General features: G+C 41.2%; 1 long non-coding RNA gene across 2 annotated transcripts; it reads right to left on the reverse strand.

The window, feature by feature from the left end:
* On the reverse strand, positions 169 to 1,045 carry LOC110395167. Of its 2 annotated transcripts, none has more exons than XR_002436206.1 (3): positions 814 to 1,045; positions 438 to 573; positions 169 to 321 (listed from the first exon to the last, which is right to left on the reverse strand). It is a non-coding gene; the product is annotated as an uncharacterized LOC110395167 (long non-coding RNA). The 2 variants fall into 2 exon arrangements; XR_002436205.1 differs by having other exon boundaries at positions 179 to 321; positions 872 to 1,045.

Below are 6,000 nucleotides of genomic sequence, written 5' to 3' on the forward strand. Positions count from 1 at the left end.
GGAGAATAGACTTCTAAAGATATTGATCATCATTTATCTATTGATGTGCAACACAGGTGATCACACCAAAGCTAATCACCCCAAAATCTTTTTTTAATGAACAAAAATTGACTTCGTGTAATGATAGAGTCAACAACATCAATCATCTATCCAAATGCTGATATATTCTTTAAGGTGAGAAGAATAAATAGCACCATACACAGCACTGACATCATTGACTCACTTTATTGAGCTAAGGGAACTACAAGTAATTTGTGCCAGGACGGTTGCTTCCACCAGCTTCTTGTGACAAATGCAGCCCTGGGAAGCAGTCAGAGAAATCTGGGAAGAAGATATAGAATTAATGATATTTATTCAAGTCTCAAGTACACTCTAATGTGGACTGTCATGTGCATTTCCCATCACCCGTGGTCACAAAGAACAAATTCCACTCTGACCTTGTTCAGTAAAGGCTTTGAGGATTTTCAGGGGAAGAAGAAACTCTCCAATCAAATGAGATGACCCGGCAAGTTGAGTTCATGCAGCTGAACAAGGCAATGGCTGGGCATGAATTAACGGCTCTCTATAAATACACTGCAGAATGGAATGCCAAGGAATGAGACCTACTGGAGCTAAAGGACACTAGTGGAAAAAGAACATTAGTGGCAAAAGAACAAATAGATCTAAATTAGCTATGCATAAATGCAGGAGGGAAATTAGAAGGAGATTGCAACTGATTAGAATGGCTTTCCATTTGGAGAAACAGAGGCAAACACTATTTATATCAAAGAGGAAGCTCATTTACTTAAAAAGGGATTTGGAGGCATAGCCAACCTTGCCAGCAGGGCAGCAGACGTAGTGCACCAGAAGGTTCAGAACCAGGTTCTCCTACCTCCTCCTCAGATATCCTTTGTGCATGAAAGACACTTCCAATGGCAGATAAACCTTCTCCAGAGATCAGGTTAACAGTTCTTCCATACTTTACTGCACAATACAGCAGAATTAATATACACATGAAATGTAATAGCCCCAAATCGAGTTTCATAGCTGCCCCTGATCTAAAACATCCAATGTGTTGCGGGAAGTGTAACATGATCTTGCAATACTTGCAGTTGTTAAGAGATCTAAAATTGTGATCAGCTGGGAAAAATTTGCATTCTATCACCAAATACTGCAATACTGCAGTGTCACATCTAGCATGGGTTTGGAAAAGTTCCTCAAGGAAATCCCACAATTTTCTAGTAGCAGCCTACCTTTTACAAAAGAAAAGATCTCTGTTTTTATTACAGTTACTGTCCACAAGTTTATCAGATCACAACTTGAGGAGGCATTATGGTCATACCCCTCTTCCCAACATTACCTAAGTAATCAATTCTGCATCTCACCTCTGGTTGCTAGTGTTTTCTTAAATGCTCCCAGCCCTATTTAGTGAAAGAAAAAAAAAAACAAATATAGGCAGATTTAACCAGCTTGCTCATTTAACTTTATTATTATGCCTTTAAGTTCCTTGCACAGTTGGAGTTTGGCTGCGACTCAGCCAAGGTGCCAGAAGAATTGAAAGCCATGGTGTCTTCGGAGCTGATAGAAGGAGAAATCCCCTATGACACAAAAACAGTGTCTCTTGTTAATTGTTTCTGGCTCATTCTGACCAGCAATTAATTTAACAGCCCAGCTAAGTTAGCTCTGATGATGCGATATCAGTATCAATCACATTAATGACCCATCTGCTAGGAAGGCAAGATAAACTATTACCAAGACCAAACTCATTGCATAAGTAGTCTGTGTGGCTCTCAACAAACACCTCTACTATTGTTTCTAAGTTAGAAAGCAGGTGATTCATGTCTGTGTCATGTTTTTAACCAAGCAGAAGTTTACGCCCATCTTGTCTAAACGTAGGCTCTTGCCACCAGAGTTTACTCTCATTCTACTAGAATCACTAATGAGAAATTGAGACCTACAGATGGTAAGTCAGGACACCAATGAGCTGAATTGTCCCTGGAAGGCACTCATCAATCATTGAAGGCAGCTGAATAGGTCCATATTGTAGGTACTTCACTTCAGTGCTTAAAATCAGATGGATTGAATGTGGGTTTCTGTGCACTGGGATCTTGAGAAAAACTAAATTCAGCAATACCGCACTATTATAAAAGTCTGTTTTACATATTTTTTCTGGCCCCTATCACTGGAGTGACACAGTATCTTCTATTTATTATTTATCCTCATGTCCCCACTCAGGGTAAAGCAAGTGTTATCATTAGGCTCAGCTGAAACATCAGAATTCTGTTTAGTGGAAAAACTCAACATTTTAAAGACAGGTTTTGATGCAAAATAAAGCAAAAATAAATATTCATAGAATCATTAAGGTTGGAAAAGATATCTAGGATCATCTAGTCCAACCATCAATCCATCACCGTCATACCATATATTAAAATATAATTCTGCAAAACTGGATTTCTGAAGAACTTCTTTTGGAAAACTTTATTGGAATTCTGAGATTTCCATTTTAAGTTCTGCTTATTGCCAGTACATGATGTTCATCTTTATTTTGTGGTAGCAGTAATTAGTGTGTTCTCTAGATTTTTAATGAGTTTATTCATACTCATGTCTCAGAAACTATAAAAGTCTTGCAAACTTTTTCTTTTACAGACAGGGAAAATGAGGCATGGATAGCTAATTTGGTAACTATAAATTAGTTATAATTTTTCAGGAAATTCTCCCCTCCTCTTTTAAATCATTGACACCTCTTCTTAATTTTTCTGTTTTTCCTCCTAGACAACTTTTTCCCATGGTTTCTAAAGAGATGCAAGTCTTTTCCTCTATTAACGGTTGTGACAAAAAAATCGCTCTGGAAATCACTGCAGCAGGTTTTCTCAGTATCAGAAACAGAAATAAAATGACCTCTGGACATTAAACGAGTTCACTACAACAGCTAAAAGGGGTTCCAGGTTTGTGGTGTGAATATAGGTACACAAAGAAACTACATCTCAAGACAGTATGTCCGTAAGATGGGCTCCTTCCACCTTCCCCTAAAGCAAGAACGAGAGGTAAGAGGTAACTTAAGAAGTCCTTAAGTTGCACCAGGAGAGGTCCAGGTTGGATATTTGGGAAAATTTCTTCTCTGAGAAAAGTCAAGCATTTGAACAGGCTGTCCAGGGAGGTGGTGGAGTCACCATCCCTAGAAGTGTTTACGAATTGTGTAGATGTGGCACCAAGAGCCGTGGTTTAGTGGACATAGAATCATAGAATTACTCAGGTTGGAAAAGACCTTCAAGATCATCAAGTCCAACCGCCACCTAACCATACTACTCTAACTCTAACAACCCATTGCTAAATCATGTCCCCGAGCACCACATCCATTTTAAACAAATTCTGGGATGGTGATAGGGAAGCCTATTCCAGGGCTTAACAACCCCTTCTGCAAAGAAGTTTTTCCTGATCTCCAACCTAAACCTCCCCTGGCACAACTTGAGGCCTTCTCTCCTTGTCCTATCACCTGTCACCAGTGAGGAGAGACCAGCCCTGCTCTCACTGCAATCACTTTTCAGGTATTTGAAGAGAGGAATAAGGTCTCCCCTCAGCCTCCTCTTCCCCAGACCAAACAGCCCCACTTCCTTTAGTCTCTCCTCATAGGGCATATTCTCCAAGCCCTTCACAAGCCTTGTTGCCCTTCTTTGGACCTGCTCAAGCACCTCAGTGTCCTTTCTGTATATAGGTGCCCAGAACTGAACATAGTACTCAAGGTGGGACCTCACCAATGCCGAGTACAGGGGCAGGATTACTTCCCTAGTCCTGCTCACCACACCATTCCTGATCCAAGCCAGGATGCCATTGGCCTTCTTGTCCACCTGGGTACACTGCTGGCTCATATTCAGCCAGCAGTCCATCAGCACACCAAGGTCCCTTTCCATCAGGCAGCTTTCCAGCCACTCCTCCCCAAGCCTGTAGGGTTGCCTGGGGTTGTTGTGACCAAAGTGCCGGACCTGACACTTGGCCCTATTGAAACTCATACAGTTTACCTTGGCCTATCAATCCGGTCTATCCAGGTCCCTCTGTAGTGCCTTTCTACCCTCTGGCAGATCAACACTCCCTCCCAACTTGGTGTCATCTGCAAACTTATTGAGGGTGCACTCAATCCCCTCATCAAGATAATTAATAAAGGTGTTGAATAGAAGCGGCCCCAGTACTGAGCCCTGGGGGACACTGCTCGTGGTTGGCTGCCAGCTGGATTTAACTCCATTGACCACAACACTGTGGGCCTGGCCATCCAGCCAGTGTTTCAACCAGCAGAGTGTATGCCCATCCAAACCATGGGCAACCAGCTTCTCCACAAGGATGCTGTGGGGGACATTGTCGAAGGCTTTACAGTAGTCCAGGTAGACCACATTGACAGCCTTACCTTCATCCACTAAGCGGGTCACCTTGTCATAGAACAAAAATGGTGGGGATTAGCTGGGATTGGACTTGATCTCAGTGATCTTTTCCAACCTCTATGATTCTTTGAGCCTATGGAGTTAGCCAGCAGATGCTGACCTAAGAGAGCCTGCATGCTGAAAAGAATTATGGTTAAAAACAACTTAAAATGAAAAGGACTGAAGAATTAAAGGACCCCTCCCAAACAGCTGCTGATCAAAAAGCCATTGAGCAAACAGGACACAGTCATTATGAGAAGAGCTATCTGGAGGGATGGTGGATTAGAGGTATTTCAGGCAGCAGTGTTAGGAGTTAATGAATTCCCTGGGGAAAAAAAAAAAAAAAAAAAAAAAAAAGCAGGCAAAAGCTTTTCTCATACAGCTTTATCGATTTTTCACTGCACTAACTTCATATTAAGCAAGAGCAGGTCACATCCAAGTCAGGACAAATGAAAATATAATTGTAGTCAGTGTGAGAGAATGGACTTTTGCTGTTGCATTAAAGCTGATTCTTTGATACAAAGGCAGAAGCAAATGTTTTGGTTTTGCTTCGTTTTCTGCTAGCAGATACTCAGCTTCATTTCTCATTGAAGTTATTTTTAAAGACAGAGATATTCTTGTTTGCACAGAGCCTCTGTATCCAGCATATAAGAGATCTGTGAGGAGCACTCAAGGTGGACAGAACTCCTATCTTCTGCTCCTTGAATTGCAGCTTAGAAGAGTACAGATGTCTCTTGCTAGATGGTTGATGTGGGGTCAAATTCCATAATTTAAAAAAAAAAGAAAAAAGTTAAGCCTTGGATATATATCCTTATTATTAAATTTATAGTCCCAAGCATTGACTTCCATGCCATTAAGCTGTTGGAACAGCCTATATCAAAAGTATATTCTCCTGTGCACTTCTCAACCATGGTCCAGAAGCTAACATATGTCAAACTCCTTGGACACATTCAAGGTCAGGTTGGATAGGGCTCTGAGCAGCCTGATCAAGCTGTAGATGGGCCCGTTCACTGCAGGGGAGATGGACTAGATGATCTTCAAAGGTCCCTTCCAACTCCAACAATTCTATGATTCTATTAATTTGAAGGCCTTATTTTGGAAACTCTAGGAGCAAAAAAATTGTCTCTTCCAAGCTAGGCCATTCTATGATTCTATGATTCTGTGAAATAATTTCGCTATGTGCCAGTTAGCATGTGTCCCAGTGAATGCTCCTTAAGCAAGTTTAATTTCCAAACACAGCCTGGGGCTTCCTAGTCCCAGTGCCTTCACCTTCTTGAAACAGTTGGACTAGAGGTTTTTTTCTGACCTAAATGATTCTATGATTCTGTGATTATGAATTGGCTAAAACCTCTTTCCTCAGATTTCCCCATTGTGCACTTTTGCTCCATAGTGTGGTACATGAGTCCTCCCTTGCTTTTAGTGAAGTTATTTATAGATCCTATTGTAAGAATTTTCCTGCCTTAAGCACCATTGACTACAAAGGGAACAGGAACTCTAGATGGAATGACTTGCTTGGGGAGAGAAACCTGTATACCAGGCAACCATATTTATTAATCCATATTGAATGACTACTGTTGGATGCCCTCCTGTGAGTAGAGAAAAAATTACAAAG

The sequence above is a fragment of the Numida meleagris genome, chromosome 2 (genome assembly GCF_002078875.1).
Source record: "Numida meleagris isolate 19003 breed g44 Domestic line chromosome 2, NumMel1.0, whole genome shotgun sequence".
Taxonomy (NCBI): Eukaryota; Metazoa; Chordata; class Aves; order Galliformes; family Numididae; genus Numida; species Numida meleagris.